Genomic DNA, 19,380 nt, shown 5'->3' on the forward strand with positions numbered 1-19,380 from the left:
CCGCGTGCCCCTGCTGAAGGTGTGAAGTCATGATACCCGTTGAGCCCTTACAGGAAATATTGTGACAAAAGATTGCTGATATTTGCAATAATAAAGTTAACTTTTACTGTTATCAAATTCTTGCAGCTTTTCATGTGCAGTTATGAGAACTGTTTTTCCACAAATGTTTCACTATTTGGGTTCTTTTTCTTCCAATCCCCCAGGTAAAGCAGGTTCACTCCATATGGCTCCACCAATTCAATCTTTGGTTTTAAAAAGGCAATTGCCAAATATAGTGTAGTGTATAGTATGTATCCAGTCTACACATGTATATGTACTATTTGTTGCTTTACACTGTAAGCACTTGTCATAATAAAAACACTTCCATTGTCCAATTGTCTATTTATTTCTTTAAGCTAATGTCTTATTCGTTTTTAACCCCTTTACTGCCAATGGTCACAACCCCCCGTCCCAGTACCAAGCCGTTATTTGGTGGTATGGATATGTCTCCATTCAATCCTGTGTAACTTTTTTGTTGCATGCGATATCTCGGCCAAATTTGGCCCCCTTTCTTCCAAAATGTAGGAGGTCATAACGCCACCAAGGAAGCCTAGTTTCCTGTATGGGCGTGAGAGAAAATAACCAAAAAGGAGCACATTTTGTGTTTTTCCGGAAAATGCCAATAAAATGATGGACAAAGAAGCCTGTGGTTCTTTCCGTGTAAGAGCCAGGAACAAATGGTTTGCTGTGCTGAATTTGCCATTTTCCAGGCGTTCATGAACAGGTTGAGTGGAAACCAAAATAAAACATTTTTATAAGGTTACCATCAATTTTGTGACAGGTAGGAGATTTTACCCTTTTTCCCCAATAGTCCATGCGTGGACGGAATGGAAGAGGAGGGTAGAAAAGCTGAATGGGAAGACAGAAAAGCATACATTTCTGAAAAGTAGACAGGATTCCAAGTTTAGGGTGTTTCGCGCAGGTCAGGCAACATATATGTAGGGAAAATGCCCATAGTGTGGGGGAAAATTGGAAACATGACAGATAAAAAAAGGCTATCTGCTGTACATGGTTGGACCTGTAAGGTAATGGCTTCTGTGAATATTGAGAAAAGCAATGCCTGCTACATTACCCTGACTCAGCCAGTTAGGGAACACACATTTTTTGTATTGTTTCACAAAACAAGCAACACGTCAAGCCAAAAACTGAGCCATAGTACACAGGACTTTTATGCTGACGGCCTAAACAGAAGTACTTCGCATGTGTAAATAAGGAAAATAAATGTGAGGAATGGCAAGCATACCATTTTTAAAAGAACAAAGGCAGACCTTTTGAAAGGTAGGTCACTTGTGAAGGTTACAAAAGCATACATTGCCTAAGTGAGCAACTAAAGGTAGGTCACATTTGGTAAATGAAAGGGTTCTTTAACAAAGTGCAGTAGCAAATGTATGAAAACGTTATGAAAACCAAGAGAAAACAAATGTCCTACCTTCCCATAGGTGTCCCAATGAAAATGGTACCTCACATGTGGGGGTGCACCTACCTGGGCGCAAAGGGAAAAGGTAAACTACTGGTAACCCCTGTGCAGAACAGAGTTTGTGGACAACCTACAGATTTGAGCCTGGGCTGTCGCAGCCACCAAGGAAAACAGGGAACCCAATACATTTCTGAAAAGAAGACCCCCGTAGGAATCTACAGAAGTGTGACTTGTGCCAATCGCCCCGGAATGTATTACCCACAAGCCCCGGCAAAGTCAAATGTTTAGGGGAAAAAACTCAATTTTCAGACATTTACCACCTCCAATCCACCAAAACACACTGCCAACAACACAAGTAACAGTATTCCCACAGGTGTCCCGACGAAAACTGTACCTCACATGTGTGGGTGCACCTACCTGGGTACAAAGGGAAAAGGCTAAACCACTGGTAACTCAAGTGTTTCGGAAGAGCATGGGAACCCACAGAGGTCTGACTTGCATGAACCGCCCTAGAATGTATTACCCAAAAGCCTGGCAAAGTCTGAAATTTATGGGAAAAAACTCAATTTTCAGACATTTCCCACCTGGAAACTACTGAAACATACAACCAGCAACACATGTCCTACCTTCCCACATTCCCACAGGTGTCCGGATGAAAACAGTACCTTGTGTGTGGGTGCACCTACCTGGGTGAAAAAGAAAAAAGTGTTGACGGTCCCCAAGTCCAAAGGCAGTCCCAAGGAGCCCCAGCACGGTCCCCATCCGTTCCTCAAGGGCAATTCTGTAATGCTGCCTTACCAGAGCTCCTGGAGGGTCGGGCGTGATGTCCCCAGCCTTGGACGACTCTACCATATGGGTCCACCATCCCCAAGCGCAGTGGCACTCCCAGGGAGTCCCGGAAGTGGTCCTAGGCCTTTTTCCGGAGGGAGAAGCTGTAACACAGGCCAGCCAGAGCTCCAGGATAGATTGTGGTAATGTTCCTCGCCTTGGGCAGCTGTCTCCCATATGGGGCAACCATTTCCAAGTGCAGCAGCTGTCCCAGGGAGCCCTGGCAGGGTCCCCTTCCCTGAGGGAGTGGGACCCTGCCGGGGCTTCCTGGAACCACTGCTGGGTGGTCAACCCACATGGGAGACAGCCACCCAAAGCCAGGGATATCTCCCTCGACCATCCTGGAGCTTTGGCTGGGCTGCGTTATAGCTTTTCCCTCCAAGGAAGAATAGGGGCCCTGCTGGGGCTCACCGGAACTGCCGCTGGACTTGGGGACTGTCGACCCACATGGGAGACAGGTGCCCAAGCCCAGAAACATCACCCGACCATCCTGGAGTGTTTGCTGGCTGCGTTATGGCCTTATTGGATTGTGTAAGGGGTGGGAGCTGGGTGGTGGAGGGGCGACCTACCCCACAATCTGACATTAAAATAAATTGGGTACAAACCATTTGGAAAGAATGCAACTAGTTCAGGTTCAATTTGAACACATAGATCCATAATTATGCCAATGGCTAAGATCTCTTACACTTTGGTCCAATTAAATGGTTATAGTCCATCTTGAATATGATAAATATGTAAGAACCATGAACTGATAACTCGAGTTATATAATAAATGAAACTAATGGCTACTTTAACAATATAAATACTTTCATGAAATATAAATGACTGAAAATATGAAACCGTCAAAGAAAAGAATTACATATTGAGTACAACAATGCCCTGAGTGAGAGCATAAAAAAACGAGATAACTGTGACCGTGTTTCTAGGTGGACACATGAGAATTGAGCTATGAGACCCTGGGGGGGTGGCTGTACCTTCATAAAGGTAATAGCCACTATATAAGGTATTCCCAAGGCGTCTACTCTATCCACTTTATCCTTTGCCAGGTACCAGTCTGTAATTCAAGACCTGGTAGAGTTTTGAAGAATGAACAACTCTGCATTAGAAGGCCAAAAGGTCTGTGGGTATCATCTTTGATCCCACTAAAAGTACATTTGAATGGACTGTGTAAAGGACCTGCTTGAGAGTATGCAATGAAGTTGGCAGATGAGGAGGTTCAAGGTTGGCAGAGTTATTGTGCAGCTGCCTGTGGAGGCACCATGGTGGAGTCAGGCAGCTATCATGACAGCGCTGCTTGACTTCAAGTTGGCAGCTGACAATTTATAACTGATACAAATCACTGGATCTGAAGATGGTGAGTTACTCAGAAGAACCAATGACTGTCACGTACACACAAGGACTTGGGCACATTAACTAACACCTTTCCTTTTCTTCCTTTTTCAGTTTCAAAAGGGGCAGGTATATACAGGGAGGCTTGGGTAGAAGGCCTAGTATGGGAGTTTGGAAGCAAGCGTTGCAGTAAAGAGCGGAGTAAAAGAGGAAGATGGAAGGCGAAGGGAGTGGAAGGAAAGTAAGACTTAAAAAGAGATGGATGGGAGACGAAGGTGAAGATGCATTAAAAAAAAGGGAAATTGGGAAAGTGGAGAGCAGCGTGAAGACGGGAAAACTAGCAAGGGGGGAAAGGAGAGAGATGGAAGATGAGAGACAAGAGAAAGGAGGAAATTACTTGGAGAACAGTTTGACTGGTACAGACAAAATCGGTGTAGGAAGATGAGGGCCACCGATGGAGGAACATTTTGGGAGAGGTACTGAAGGGAGAAGAAAAAGGGAGGTGGAGGAAGGAAGAAGTGCAGAAGGTGGACCCTGAAAATAAGGTAAATACTGGGGAACAAGGCTGTTAAGAAGTATGATAGCTGGCGCCTGGTTGTACATCCTAACCTAATAACTAGCCCATCAAAAGTAGAGCAGGGTAGTGGAAAGACGAGGAGGCGTGCAGTACCCTGGGTAAACCAACTTGACTGTGGTTTAACTCTCAACACCAAGGTGAGTGGTGCCTCTCTTCAGTTACGGGCCCTGCCGACGCATCACATCATCAGTTTCTGGCCTATCTTTGTCTTCAAGCCCAGGAGTGCTGGCGCGTCTTCCAGCCCAGGACAGACAAATGGTCTTTCTGGCCAATAGAGTAAACAAATCTACATGCCTAATATGGCCAATGCGTCGTCAATTCTAGGAGGGTCAACAAATGCTCATATAGAGCACTAGAGGGGGACTAACTGAACCATTCACACTTGGCAATATAACTCTAGTTGAGTAATATTAGAATACGAAACGTGGCCATGGGAATAAAGGCCTCTAGAAGAAAGGGGGCCTCCCCCCGGTGTTAGGAATGTCAGCAGAGGGAATTTTATGGATGTGGAATGCAAACAGAGAACACTAGAAGAGAATTTTAGGCAAGTAGTATGGTGGTTGGCTTAAGGGTGAGGACAGAGAGAGTTGTTACTGCATAAAGATGAACTAAAAAGAAATTAAGTCACACATACTGGATGTGTCCTGGTTCACTTTCTTAACTGGTGATGAGTTGCGGTAATGACAAAGAGCCTGCACTTGCCATTGATTCTGGTTGCCCTGGCTGAGCAGGTACAGGGTTAGTTGCGCAGTCAAATGGTGGCTCATTGGCACTCTCCAGGCCTGTTTTGGGGAGTATCTGGGCTGTGAGTGAGCCTATGCAGACACAGGAAGCCCCCTAGCAGCATAGCCGTGCATGCACACGACGGAATATGTGATCCAAGGATGCATCGTCCGGCGTCGCCAGTTGTTACCTGGCAATTTGAGACATGATAAGCAGTGGACACGTCCGTTGCTTAGCTATGTAACAAGATGAAGGCCTTCACTGTGGGCACTGCGCTCCGTGCTGTTCCCGACCCACATGCAGTGTAGCGACTGAAAGAAACACTTGCACACATAAAGAAGGGAGCATGCCGTAGCACAAATGGATGTTACTCTGAGAGTTTATTTTTCATTGCGCCTTAAAAAGGAGATGACAGACATTTGTCCCTGTGAACAAGGTGACAAATACCAACTACGGGTGTCACGGTATGGAGTTTTGGATGGTATGATAACCTTCTAGCCAAGTAACGGTATAGCACGGCCATCGCGGTATAGCACGCATATTAAAGTAACCTTAAATAATACTTTGACACAATGTTTTACTTTTCTTAATAGACTTGCACCACAAACAAGAAGTCGTCTTTGTATATAAATGTGTTTTAATAGAAGTGACAAAAGTGGGCACTTTGTCTTTTAGGACTGTTAATTGGGAACACCAAACTCCCTTCTTCATTTACTGAGAACACTTTGGCCGCATTGAGTGCATACCAAACACGGACTACATAAAAGCAGGGAAAAGAAGCCCTGTGCCCACGCTGGACAAATGTCTGGGCGAGGGTATAGGTAGGCCGGAACTTCTTCCCTTTCTATTGAAGTAGACCTACCCCCTCACCCAAATATTTGGGGGCCCGTTTATTTTTAAAAGAAAGCTTATAGCATTGTTTAAGTGGTCCTTTAGGGTTTTAGCTCCACAACTAGGCTGCTTTTCTTTTGTTCGGAAATGCAGAGGACAGGTAACTTCTCTTGATAATCTACACACCACAAAATAAGGCACAGGTTGAGGCTTTGCCATTTCAAATGCATATTTGGTGGCCAAACATAAATCGCTCCAAAAGTCGATCAATAATCACAGACCATTTTTACTCTGCTTTCTTCTAGTGGGTGTGGTGGGGCAGTGATACATTTTTGGATTATTATTGAAATTCATTGATAAAACAAGGGACTTCACCCATTGTAGTATGCATTAGAAAACACATTCTCCATTATAATCTGTTCACAATCTAAAATGTGATTTAAATAATCCACAATAATTTACATACCACACATATCTCATCTACTAGTCTCTTCTCATTCCTTACAATTTATTGATTTTGTGATCAGTGTTAGGAAAGAGTCTCTTTACTGCACCTTTCCTTCCATCTTTATGGAACCCCTAAACATTGACCTGTACTTTTTGCAGTACAGTGAAGCCTTAAGCTTCACTGCATTGGCTTTTGCTTCCATGTTATGGGGAAACTGATATGTCCTTAAGGCAATCAGTACTGGGAAACAGTGTTTCCCTCAGTCGGGTTACTATGTTGCTACTTGTGGTTACTTTTGTATCACTTGTGGTAACTTTTTCTCATTGCACAAAGCAGTTTACCCTGCAGTGCAATAGGGGTTCATTTTTGTTTTGCCCTAGACTAACACTCAAAGGATTTTTGGTTACTCTAGACGTGCTTAAAAGATGGGCTGGTGGCAGCAGTGACTTATCCCTACTTTTTGAGGAATTTTGTTTTAGCTTTACCGCGTTTACCGCGTTTGGATACTGACTGTGGATACTGGTCAAACATGTCCATGCCACAAGGTTTTTCACCCATTCTTTTTGCATCTTGTTGTTTAGCGTTCTTCCTGGTCTCAGCGTCCAGGAAGATCCTTATAAGGACTCCCAGTGCCCGGGAAAGCAGCAGCTTTTGGCGGGCTACTGGAGGGCTTTGTGCGTTTGCAGGCAGGATGTGGGTTGGGTCAGTCTGACCCTAATCCACATCTTGGTTTCTGTGTGCCTGAGTGGTATGCATGAGTGTTCCCGCCAGTGGTCCCGATTGGACCACTGTGGGGTGTGTGTGTGTGGACTAGTTCTGCTATTGGCTAGTGGGAGTTTTGACTCCTATCCTGCTTTTAGGATAAGAAGAGCACCCCTGCATGCATTCTTCAGAGATCCTGGAGAAACCTGAAGGAGCCAAGCATCCTGTCCAGCTGCAAGACCCACGAAGAAACCCGAAACCTGACTGAGGAGGCCTGGCAACCAACTTCTCCTGCAGTCCCGGTGGAGCTCTGTCTTGCTCGTGATCTTCAGTAGGCCCGCAAAGGTGCTACGACCCTGAGGTCTACTCGGTGCCCAGCACAAAAACCGACTTCAGAAGTGCCCTGGAACTGTCCTGTGGCTGACCAGCTTTGTTTTTGGGCTACCGGGTTAACTTTGTCACTGTCCGAGTTTCTGCACCAAGGGGACCCGAAAAAGATTGGAAAGTCAGACCGCGGCTACTGAGTCCTGTTGCATCATTGTGTGCGGCGTGCACTGTCAGAAACCTGCTTTTCTGACACGAGTCCAGTCCCTAGAGGGTTGCTGCATCGTTTGTTTTTGCATTCTTCGACCGAGAGTCCTTGCACCGGCAAAAGATCCCAACCAGAGTCATTATTCGAACCTGCAACCCATGGAAATCGAGGACCATGGATTTCAGCGGGAAAAGCAAGCCTGGACACCCTTACTTTGTTCTACAAAGGCTTGGGAAGATTTGGAGTAAGGGGCGGTCAGTTACAGAGCTTTTAACCTACCACAATACTCCCTTTATAGGTCAATGGGCGTATAATAATCCTATTACTTACACTATTGGCTTTGCCATTACTTGAAGGATTTCTGAACTTCTGAACTCTGATTTGGTGGGCAGAGGTTCAGGAGGCCAGTCTACTTTCTTGGAACAGGGTAACCTTCTGGACAAGCCAGACCAATCAAGGTAGCTTGGCAGCGGTCAAGACTAGGTCTCAGGAGGGGTGAGGGTGACTGAAAGACCTCCGCGAGCACACAGAGTAAAGGACACTTACAAATCACTTCCAGTCAGGTGTAGATATATTAAAAATACGTATACATTTATTTCAAGGCCTTTGAGTTTCAACACACAAATCAAATCACAGTAATACTATTAATCCAACACAATCCTGGCTAAATACATATATACAAGACCATTGAGGTCTAAAGGGTTAATGCACGAAATGGGTCCACAACCTAAAAGGGGAAGGAAACAGGCAGTGCAAATAGTCTTTAGTCCCTTCTGCACCCAACACACTCCTAAGGCAGTCCAATCCCTAAGAAGAGTGGAGCCTAATGCTCAAATGTACATGCAATGCAAGCACACGCGGTAGTGTAAATGGGTAAAACGGGGTGTCTTCAAGGTTCTGTAGCAACTCAGGAATGTGGGTGAGGCGATGAAGAATAGGTTCCCACTATGCGAGGAGGGTCTCCACTTGAGGGCAGAGTCGATTCCAAGAGTTGGGAATAGCTAGTTCGCACTAGTAGTTAAAAGGCGAGGGGCCTCCAGGGGCCACTCATGAGTAAAAATGGATGGAGGCGCTAGGGGCCACTGGTTAGGGTTGCGATTACTCATCAACCCCCTGCGCACTCCGGACCAAACTTCGGCAGTCGAGTCCACTCGGTTGCAGGTTCAAGTGTGGCAATTTGTCAGCTCTGCGGCTTTCAGCGACGAAGATACAGCGATGATTCCCAAACGGGACAGTGGCAATTTCTCCGCTCCTGGTGGATGGAATAGGGCAGTTTCACTGAAGCAGGCTCCAGGGGCAAGAGGGGCACAAATGCAGTGCACCTGCAAAGTTCGTCACCACGGCTGGGAGACACGGTAATCGCGTGTACTCGGTTCTGGCGCACTCATCTCACTTCAGACCTGGGAATGCCAAGTGTACGAAATTTGGTTTGAGGGTGCCGTGAACACAGAGCTAACGATATACCAAGTTTCGAGGGCCTCCTTGAAACGGTGGTGGAATCAGGGCAAAGAGTCTGCGTAAACCGGTCAGCCCACTGGTTAGCCCAGGGACACTTCTGAGAAGGCTTACTTGCAGGGATTGACGAAGGGGCCGAGAATAGTTGGTCCCAATATTCTAATGGGTTGAAGCGTCTTCGCAGACCTCGTAGGACGACCAGATTCAGAGGGGTCCCACGGGAAGACAGCGGGCTCAGAGTGCCAAACCTTCCAGCAGGTCACCACCAGTTCCTCGACTCGGCTTCTTAGTTTCAGGATACTTGGATCCTATCCTTCGTTCAGTGAGAACTCCAGAGATCGACCTGGTATGGGTGTTTGGGGCCTTCTCTTATCCAGAATCTCCTTCCCGCCAAAACAAAGAGGACCCAATGGGAGATCTGCTCACATACAGGCATACCATATTTGGACCAATCACGGACCATGGTGGTCCCAGGCATTCACAGCATTCCAGACTCTCTGGCACCCAGGATGTGTATTGGAACCAGACGTTCCAGCCCACATAATGGTGGCACACACACAAGGCATGCAGAATCCCATGAAAGCTTGGCGTTTTGCGGGAGAATGCATGCCCGAATAAGGACTGACCAGGGTCGGCTCAACCTGGGGAAGGTGAAGGGGCCAGATGGCCAAAGGACAGGACAAAGAACCTTGTGGCAGGTCACCTATTTGTGCCAAACGCGGTAATCACGGTTTAGCTGGCAAGAAAGGGTTAAATCTTTCCCAACACTTGGCAAGACTTCTGACTGTTGGGGTAATTTTGGGCACTTGTGTACACTGAACTCCAACTCTAAGAACCCTTCACTGGACCCCAGAGACCCTACCTGCATTTTGTTCCTGCATCCTAAGTTCTGGGGAACTGTATCCTGAACACTAGGGCACAAGGCCCTAGGCACCTTAGGGTTGGACAATTTTAGCTAGGGATCATCTCTTGGGTCTTTTGGTGTATAATACTTACCTATCCATTCCTTTGCAGGAGTATTTGATCTGTATTGTGCATTTGAACCTGTGAATGTATATATGTATTCAATTTGATGGTATTGTGTGTTAAGTCTACCTGCTTGTATTCATTTCCTTAGAGTGTGTTTTGGTCATAATTAAATAACTGTATTTTTATACATCCTGTCTAAGTGCAATTTGTGATTCCCATTGTGTGACCTCATTGTGGACCCCTTACAAGCTCACCCCTCTGAAGAACTTAGCCTAGACTGCCTGTCACTGCTACCTAAACTGGTTTGGCTACAGCTTCCCAGAGTTGTCCCTGTCACAATATTGGTTGGCCTTCTATACACCTGTCCACCAGGCCAAGAGTATAGAAAATCAGTCCTAACAATCAGGTATGTGCTTCAAAGGTACAAACGTAACCACCTGAAACTGTGTGTACCCAAAAAACATATTAACATATGCAGGCTGCTTTTTCCAGATGTAGGGAATGGGGCTCCCCAAATAACATTTTGAAATGGGAAATCATGCATCTTCAACCAGATCTGCAGGTACCCAAAGCAAAACAGCTGGTAAATGGATATTTCCTGGTAATCACTCGGTCATCTCAAAGTGGGGCCAGGGAAAGCGTGAATGCGTACAAACATTTTAAATCTTTGGTGCATGTTCCGTCACCCCCTCAGCCCCTGTGAAAACTGGGACATACTCTATTTACTAAAATGGTTCTGGAGGGACCTTGTGCAATCGCATACTTCTCTTTTGCGATGGTCTGCATGCCACAAAAGTAGGCTGTAGACTTGGCAGCAATTCAGAAATTTCAGAGAAATGCAGACGGTTGCCATTTAAAAGGAACACAACATAGCTCATGATTGCTTATGAAGAAGCCTTTTTCAGTACGATTTTATTAATTTATTTGGTATTTATAATGCGGCAATATAATAAAAATACAGCAAATGGTGTTCCATTGTACTTTTCTGATGGTGTAAACTGATATCATGCCGGTCTGAGCCCCGCCCCACATACCTTCATGCACATCAAGTCCACTCTACTGTAGACAAGAATGCTAGTTGGGCGACAGAGGCAAAGAACTATCCTTAGGTTTGTCACCTATAGGACTATTCTTCTAACCTATATGCAGCACTTTACTCTGCAATGTTCACGTTCCAAACCTTGGCAACAGTGGCGAGACTCACTGTACGGCATTTGCCCATACAAAGCTGCCTCCCTCCGGACCACCACTCGAGAGCTTTTGCACAGAAGTGGTTTTGCAAAGTTTGCTGCAGGACAGGAGCTAATGTGTTCTTTTGTGGCATGTTCAAAGGGCCTGGACCAAATTGAAACCTTTATGATCCTGCTGGCAGGGTGGTTGCTGTGCAACGGGCCTGGCTGGTCTGTCTCTTTCAGTAAGCTACGAAAGAAAAACAAAATGGGGAAAAAAAAGAAAGCTTTCTTGACACATACCGGCTCTGAACATGACGATTTGGGATCCCCTGAGCCCCACTCCTTGGACAACAACCCTTTCCGCATTGCACATCGGATGCTTTTTATTCACGCAGAGCGTGTTTATTTTTGTATGGAAGATAAAAGCACATTAATGGAGAGCCAAAGCAATGCATTTTTCACTGGAGCCACGTGACTGCAGCTTCGCAACTTGGTCACCAGCTTATCTATCTTGCTAAGTGGGGGTGCTATCTTACTGGAAGGTGCCAGGCAGCTGCAGGTAATTTAAACAAAATAATAAAGAGGTCAGAGCTTCCACTGTATGCGTGTACAGATCTGCTTTGCCGCCTTGCCTGTCTCCCATGTGTTAAATTGAGCAAACTGAGTCTTTAAACCAACAAAACTGTGCTTTGATGCTGAACACACAGTAAACCGGTATGGCCAAGGTCAAGGTTATTGTGATTAAATGAGGAGAATCGTGGTAATTATACTGGTATACTGCTGTACCGTTACACCCCTAATACCAAGGGCAAAAAAATAGGGAAGCAACAGAAACAAATTCAAAGATTTTGGCAAATATACCAGCCACTGGGTTATTCAATGGAAAGAAAGATTCCAGAAGTATATGTTGGCAGTATATGGTCCTAATAATTTGAATAAAAAGAAAGAAGCAATGTTTCATTGTCGAGGTCGAGCTGGACAACAATTTCCTAAAACTACCTGAATGCATTGAGATGGGCAACCGACTCAGTTTGATATATGCATAGCCAAGATGGACAAGCATTATGAGGTAAATGGGAATAACATTTTGGCTTGTTATCAATTTGCCATCAGACAACAAAAATATTGTGAGACCACTGAGGAGTTTGTTACACCACTGGGAGTGTTGGCTACAAAGTGTTGTTTTGAACATTATCAGAAAGAGTACATTCGGGACAAGTTGATGATCAACAGGAGAGCAAGAGGTCCCCTTGTCGAATGGGAACTAGCCTACTCCCACTGAAGCAGCTATTCCTCATTAGTGAAATGGCCCTCCAACCTGGAGAAGCAGAAAGGTCCTTGTCGTAATGTATTTACTTAATTGCACTCCGTCTGCATCCGCGCCTAGAATGTTATCTTTGGAATCGTGGGTGGCTCGGGTGAGGAAGGTGAGGCGGGTGCGGTTGGAAGGTGGAGTGGTTGAAGCGAGTGTGGCGAGGGCGGCGGATGCAGGAGTGCCGGGCTTTGTTCAATAAAGAAGCATTAATATGCAACGTCTCACTTTTGCTTCCTTTGATGGTACAATTGGCGATGAGGATGGCCCGACAGCTCAGCAAGCCTGCGCGCAAGACGAGAGCAACAGCTCCGGAGCAGACCAATGTTTCCTCTGTGCAGACCCACCGGTGAAGGATCACAGTTTAGGTGATGCGCATACCCACAGGACATAACTGAAGAGTGACAGTCTCAACAAAGTAGTAGAGAAGGGAAGAAGTAACGGTAAACAATTTTGGATGATCATGCATGCGTGATAAGCATCAAACGGGCTGAATCACATCAGCATTTGAAGAAAGGAGCTAAAAGCGCCAGGAAACGTGACGCCATCTTTGAAATTGGAACAAAGTCTGGCGGTAATTGTGATGCTGGAAATGCATCAAAGGGACAGGGCCTCTGAATGGTTGTCCTTTATTGCTTTCTATCATGTGTTCTGACTTGTTTTCCACGCAGGAGGTCATGTGGGACTCCTGTATTTGGTTTGGTGAACAGACACTTGGGATATGGCACCGATGGGGGGGGGGGTGGGGTATGACCCTGTACACCAAGTGCATGTTTTTGGGCACCTGTGTGTGGCCCACCGAGCAGGGTACGGGCTGGTGGCAGCTCCATGCTGAATTGACAGGTGTCCTGGGCATCCTCCATTTTGGGTTGCCCAGGCCTGTCATTGGAATCAGTGGATTCCTGATGAAGACAAAATGGCCCTGTGGCCGCTTGCTCTCCATCGCCTGTTACCTTGGATTGCCGAAGTCGCGGGAAGCCCTGACTCTGTCCCTTCCCCCTGACTGGCTGTTAAGTGGAAGCTCTATATATGGTTGTGTGGGGAAGTACAGACCAGACTGGCTGAGCCTTCCCAATGACTGTATGTTGTGGGTACACCCGTGGGGTGGGACCTGGGTGAATGGAGTGTGTGACGAATACGCATTCTGTGTTAGTATCTGGTGTTCCACACAATGACTGACACAGCTCTGCCCGAAACTGGTATGAATGCAGTGTGTAGTGCCGAATGGCGGAGTACTTGTCTGAATCCACATTCTGTGTTGTGAGTGTCTGGATGGAGAAAAATTGCCTGAATTCACTGTGCGCCTGATTGGCTGCCTGACTGCCCTTCTGAGTGATTGGTTGCCTGAGTATGACCCAGCAGAGTGAATGGGAGATCAACAGTATATCTGGGGGCCTCTCAGTGCTAGAAATCATCTGAAAGCTGCTGTGCCTTCAAGAACTGATCCAAGAGAGGACCCGGTTAGGGGACCTCTTCCCGAGCCAAGAGGGACCATCGTGCACCAGCTGATCTTTGCCAAAGCTCCCTGGTAGATAGACCTATGAAAGGCTTCTGACCGGAGAAGGAGAACGAATCAAAGCACCGGACAGCTGTCCACCATCGCCGACCGGAGCCGCTGTGCTCCTTTTGCCTAAGAACATTTTGATCCAAGGACTCCCTTGTTCATCATCGTCGACAGCTTTCGTCATGCTGGAGTAGGCCAAGCTGTTGACTACTGAGGAGAATCTGTTGGTGGAGGTTTCCGCCACCCGAAGACCTCAGAGACGCTGACGAAGCTACTGAAGCCAGCCGTGGCCACGTCCCGTTCGCGGACGCCAGACGCCGACGACCCGACGCCCTTGCTGGGCCAAAGTTCTTCATTGACTCTTTGCGGCAACGAACGCTCGTCGTCGAGGCATGCCTCAGCTTGCAGGACGTTTCCGGCCGATCAAGAACCAAAGCTGCTGCCTCAACGACAACGTTCACCTTTTCTTCCTCGCGGAACTTCGACGACCCGTGGCTCCTGCCTGAAAGGGAGTGCACTCAAGAAGGGCCTGTCAATTCCCCGACGAAGAACTCTACAACACAAAGTACATTTGGGTTGCAGAACTATAGAAGAAGACTCTAATAGACATATAGGGACTGGGCTTGTGGTCTATCTTTGTTTTCAGGTTACCCAGTTGGGGGGATCCTCATACAAAACTGTGCCTAGTGGTAGGGCCTCAGTATTCTGCCAATTGTCTAACCAACTTGTCTTCCTCCTAAGTCTATGGTTGATATAGTGTTGCTGTGTTGATTCGTTTACTATTTGAACTGAGTACAGTTGATGCATTTTAATGGAATCAGAGTAATCGTGGTACCACCTAGAACTGTATATATTTACCATTTTAGAATTGTCGGAGTAAAAAGTGTATTATTGCGATTGTGTATATAACCTTGAACCTTACTTATATGAACCTTATTTATATAAAGACTGTTTAACTAATGCAGTGTGTGGACATTCCTTTGTGGGTGCTTGGGGACTACACTGTACTTAAGAACCAGCCTGCATCACCTCCTGAGAAGCTAGTCCTTGATTGCTCGACTAAGTTACCAATAATAGAGAATCTTGGCTGGGGTCCTCTGTGCCTCTCCTCTGCCATATAGAGAGCAGGAGTACAGACACCCCTCTCCGGTGGAGTCTTTACAGTAATCCTCACTAGACTACTGAATCAAGCTCTTCCTCTTCGCAGTATGCCAAAAAATATTCCGTTTTTTTTTTACATCGTCCTTTACACAAAGACACTTCCAATAAAGAAATCTCAGGACTCCTTATCCACAAGAGCAAGGAAAGAGGAATATAAAACAACTGAAGGTAATTGAAGACAGAAACATATCTACAGTGGGAAGATATGCAAGGCATAACTGTGCATCCGCCAGTTCCAAGCCCAGGTCAACCATCCGTGGTGTGGCCAGAATGGAGAAAATACTGTAAAAAATAATATAAAAACAGTAGAGAAAGATGGTCTGTCGCTACAAAAGAAAAAGCTGCTACTGTCACACACACTGGGTCTAGAAGGACAAAGAAAATACAGAGAACTACCAGAATTGCAGTGGATGAAGCAGGTGACATAGACAAATATGAGAAGGCTTTGAGACAGTTGGATAAGCATTGCACCCCGGAGGTAAACGTGGTCATAAACAGATTTAATTTCTATACCAGAGCACAAAATTGAAGAATATGTGTCGGCTCTGAGAAAATTAGCCCAAACCTGCTGATTCGGCACAGGGATCACTGTAGATGAGTTAATTAGAGATCAAATAATCATCCACACTAAGGACTCATTGATACAGGAGAGGCTATGGGTGGTGGGTAACTCCTCGCTACCAGAGGCCATTGCCATAGCCAAGAGAGTAGATCATACTCAACAATGTTCTAAAGAGACGAAGAACAAGAAGTTAAAGAAGAGTCAAGCTCAATGCACCACACAGAGCAACGTTAAGCCGGCATTAGAACTGGAAGAACAAGCATCCGTAAGCATAGTCTGAAGCAAAAAGGACAGAGAGAACATGGATGAGTCAAGCAGGAGAAGTTACAGATCTAAAGAACAAGACCACAAGGATGCAAAAGGCAATACGCGAAAACCTTGGCAAAGACTTTCTCTCCACAAGGCAGAGACAAATGCTTTAATTGCGGCAGAGTGGGACACTATGCTTAATCAAGGAGCTGCCCCGTATTTAACCATAAATGCCCAAGTTGTGGAACGAGAGGACACTTTGCAGTAGTGTGCAGGTACAAGAAAAGAGCGTTCATTATACAAGAAGAGGAAGATTCGGACGAAGACAGAGTAGTAGTAGTTCGAGAGCCACCTGGAAATTATCTGAAATGTCCACGTTGTGAGATCATAGTGGAGAACTGGAAACCAGGCCAGGGATATTACCCCCGACTATCCTGGAGCTATGGCTGCCCTGCGCTACAGCTTCTCCCTCTGGGAAAAGTCAAGGACCCTGATGGGGCTCTTTGGGACTGCTGCTGTGCTTGGGGATGATCGACCCACATGGCAGACAGCCACCCACGGCCGGGGACATCACCTCCGACAGCTCTGGCTGGCCTTTTCCCCAACAGGGAGCACCGGCAGTGTGCCAATACCTCCATGCAGGGAAAAGCTGTAATGCAGCCCAGCCAAAACTCCAGGACGGCTGGAGGTGATGTCCCTGGCCTTGGGCATCTGTCTCCCATGTGAGTCCACCATCCCCAAGTGCAGCGACAGCCACAGCGGGCCCGCCAGCAGCCCCTTCGTGGAGCGAAATTGTATAATGCAGGCCAGCCTAGAGCTCCAAGATGGTCAGGGGTGCTGTCCCTGGCCTTGCGCGGCTGTCCCTCATGTGGTTTGACTGTCCACAAACCCAGCAGCGGTTCCATGGAGCCTCGCCAGGGTCCGCGTCCTTCCCAGAGGGGGAAGCTGTAACGCAGCACAGCCAGAGGTGCAGCCTGGGCTTGCGGACAGTCAACCCACATGGGAGACAGCCACTCCCAGGGAAACACCAATGTTTTGCTGGCATGGGGAGCAATTTGTGGCCTGGCCCTGCATTTGTGTTCCAGCCCACCAAAATACCTCCCCAGACTTCCCAATCCCATAGAATAAAAAACTACTTGCATAACGTTGCAGCTCCTCGCGTAAATAAACCTATAAACAAAACAGAAAACAGTAATTACTTATGTTCAGCCCAGCAAAAACAAGTAAATATCGGGCTACGATTACCACCCCCTCTTTCAAGCCACCCTGGTGGTCTAGTGACCCTCACACCGCAGTAAAAACACATTTGCCACTTCCTAGGGGCAGATTTATATTAAGAATATTAGTGACCATAACACCAGTTAACAGTATGATTATAGGTTTATGGATTTTGGTCGACCCTAAGCCCCCAAACTGGTTGAAAATCCCCTGCCCCCACCCCTCAATTTCTTTAAATTATTTATACCACCATAGGTAGATTTTGGGTTGGGATCAGGCCATATTGGATTGTGTAAGGGGTGGGAGCTGGGTGGTGGAGGGGCAACCTACCCCACAATCTGACATTAAAATAAATTGGGTACAAACCATTTGGAAAGAATGCAACTAGTTCAGGTTCAATTTGAACACATAGATCCATAATTATGCCAATGGCTAAGATCTCTTACACTTTGGTCCAATTAAATGGTTATAGTCCATCTTGAATATGATAAATATGTAAGAACCATGAACTGATAACTCGAGTTAGATAATAAATGAAACTAATGGCTACTTTAACAATATAAATACTTTCATGAAATATAAATGACTGAAAATATGAAACCGTCAAAGAAAAGAATTACATATTGAGTACAACAATGCACTGAGTGAGAGCATAAAAAAACGAGATAACTGTGACCGTGTTTCTAGGTGGACACATGGGAATTGAGCTATGAGACCCTGGGGGGGGTGGCTGTACCTTCATAAAGGTAATAGCCACTATAAAAGGTATTCCCAAGGCGTCTACTCTATCCACTTTATCCTTTGCCAGGTACCAGTCTGTAATTCAAGACCTGGTAGAGTTTTGAAGAATGAACAACTCTGCATTAGAAGGCCAAAAGGTCTGTGGGTATCATCTTTGATCCCACTAAAAGTACATTTCAATGGACTGTGTAAAGGACCTGCTTGAGAGTATGCAATGAAGTTGGCAGATGAGGAGGTTCAAGGTTGGCAGTTATTGTGCAGCTGCCTGCGGAGGCACCATGGTGGAGTCAGGCAGCTACCATGACAGCGCTGCTTGACTTCAAGTTGGCAGCTGACAATTTATAACTGATACAAATCACTGGATCTGAAGATGGTGAGTTACTCAGAAGAACCAATGACTGTCACGTACACACAAGGACTTGGGCACATTAACTAACACCTTTCCTTTTCTTCCTTTTTCAGTTTCAAAAGGGGCAGGTATATACAGGGAGGCTTGGGTAGAAGGCCTAGTATGGGAGTTTGGAAGCAAGTGTTGCAGTAAAGAGCGGAGTAAAAGAGGAAGATGGAAGGCGAAGGGAGTGGAAGGAAAGTAAGACTTAAAAAGAGATGGATGGGAGAGGAAGGTGAAGATGCATTAAAAAAAAGGGAAATTGGGAAAGTGGAGAGCAGCGTGAAGACGGGAAAACTAGCAAGGGGGGAAAGGAGAGAGATGGAAGATGAGAGACAAGAGAAAGGAGGAAATTACTTGGAGAACAGTTTGACTGGTACAGACAAAATCGGTGTAGGAAGATGAGGGCCACCGATGGAGGAACATTTTGGGAGAGGTACTGAAGGGAGAAGAAAAAGGGAGGTGGAGGAAGGAAGAAGTGCAGAAGGTGGACCCTGAAAATAAGGTAAATACTGTGGAACAAGGCTGTTAAGAAATATGATAGCTGGCGCCTGGTTGTACATCCTAACCTAATAACTAGCCCATCAAAAGTAGAGCGGGGTAGTGGAAAGACGAGGAGGCGTGCAGTACCCTGGGTAAACCAACTTGACTGTGGTTTAACTCTCAACACCAAGGTGAGTGGTGCCTCTCTTCAGTTACGGGCCCTGCTGATGCATCACATCATCAGTTTCTGGCCTATCTTTGTCTTCAAGCCCAGGAGTGCTGGCGCGTCTTCCAGCCCAGGACAGACAAATGGTCTTTCTGGCCAGTAGAGTAAACAAATCTACATGCCTAATATGGCCAATGCGTCGTCAATTCTAGGAGGGTCAACCCATGCTCATATAGAGCACTAGAGGGGGACTAACTGAACCATTCACACTTGGCAATATAACTCTAGTTGAGTAATATTAGAATACGAAAAGTGGCCATGGGAATAAAGGCCTCTAGAAGAAAGGGGGCCTCCCCCCGGTGTTAGGAAAGTCAGCAGAGGGAATTTTATGGGTGTGGAATGCAAACAGAGAACACTAGAAGAGAATTTAAGGCAAGTAGTATGGTGGTTGGCTTAAGGGTGAGGACAGAGAGAGTTGTTACTGCATAAAGATGAACTAAAAAGAAATTAAGTCACACATACTGGATGTGTCCTGGTTCACTTTCTTAACTGGTGATGAGTTGCGGTAATGACA

The sequence above is a fragment of the Ambystoma mexicanum genome, chromosome 1p, assembly GCF_040938575.1.
Source record: "Ambystoma mexicanum isolate Mex_15411 chromosome 1p, UKY_AmexF1_1, whole genome shotgun sequence".
NCBI classification, from domain to species: domain Eukaryota; kingdom Metazoa; phylum Chordata; class Amphibia; order Caudata; family Ambystomatidae; genus Ambystoma; species Ambystoma mexicanum.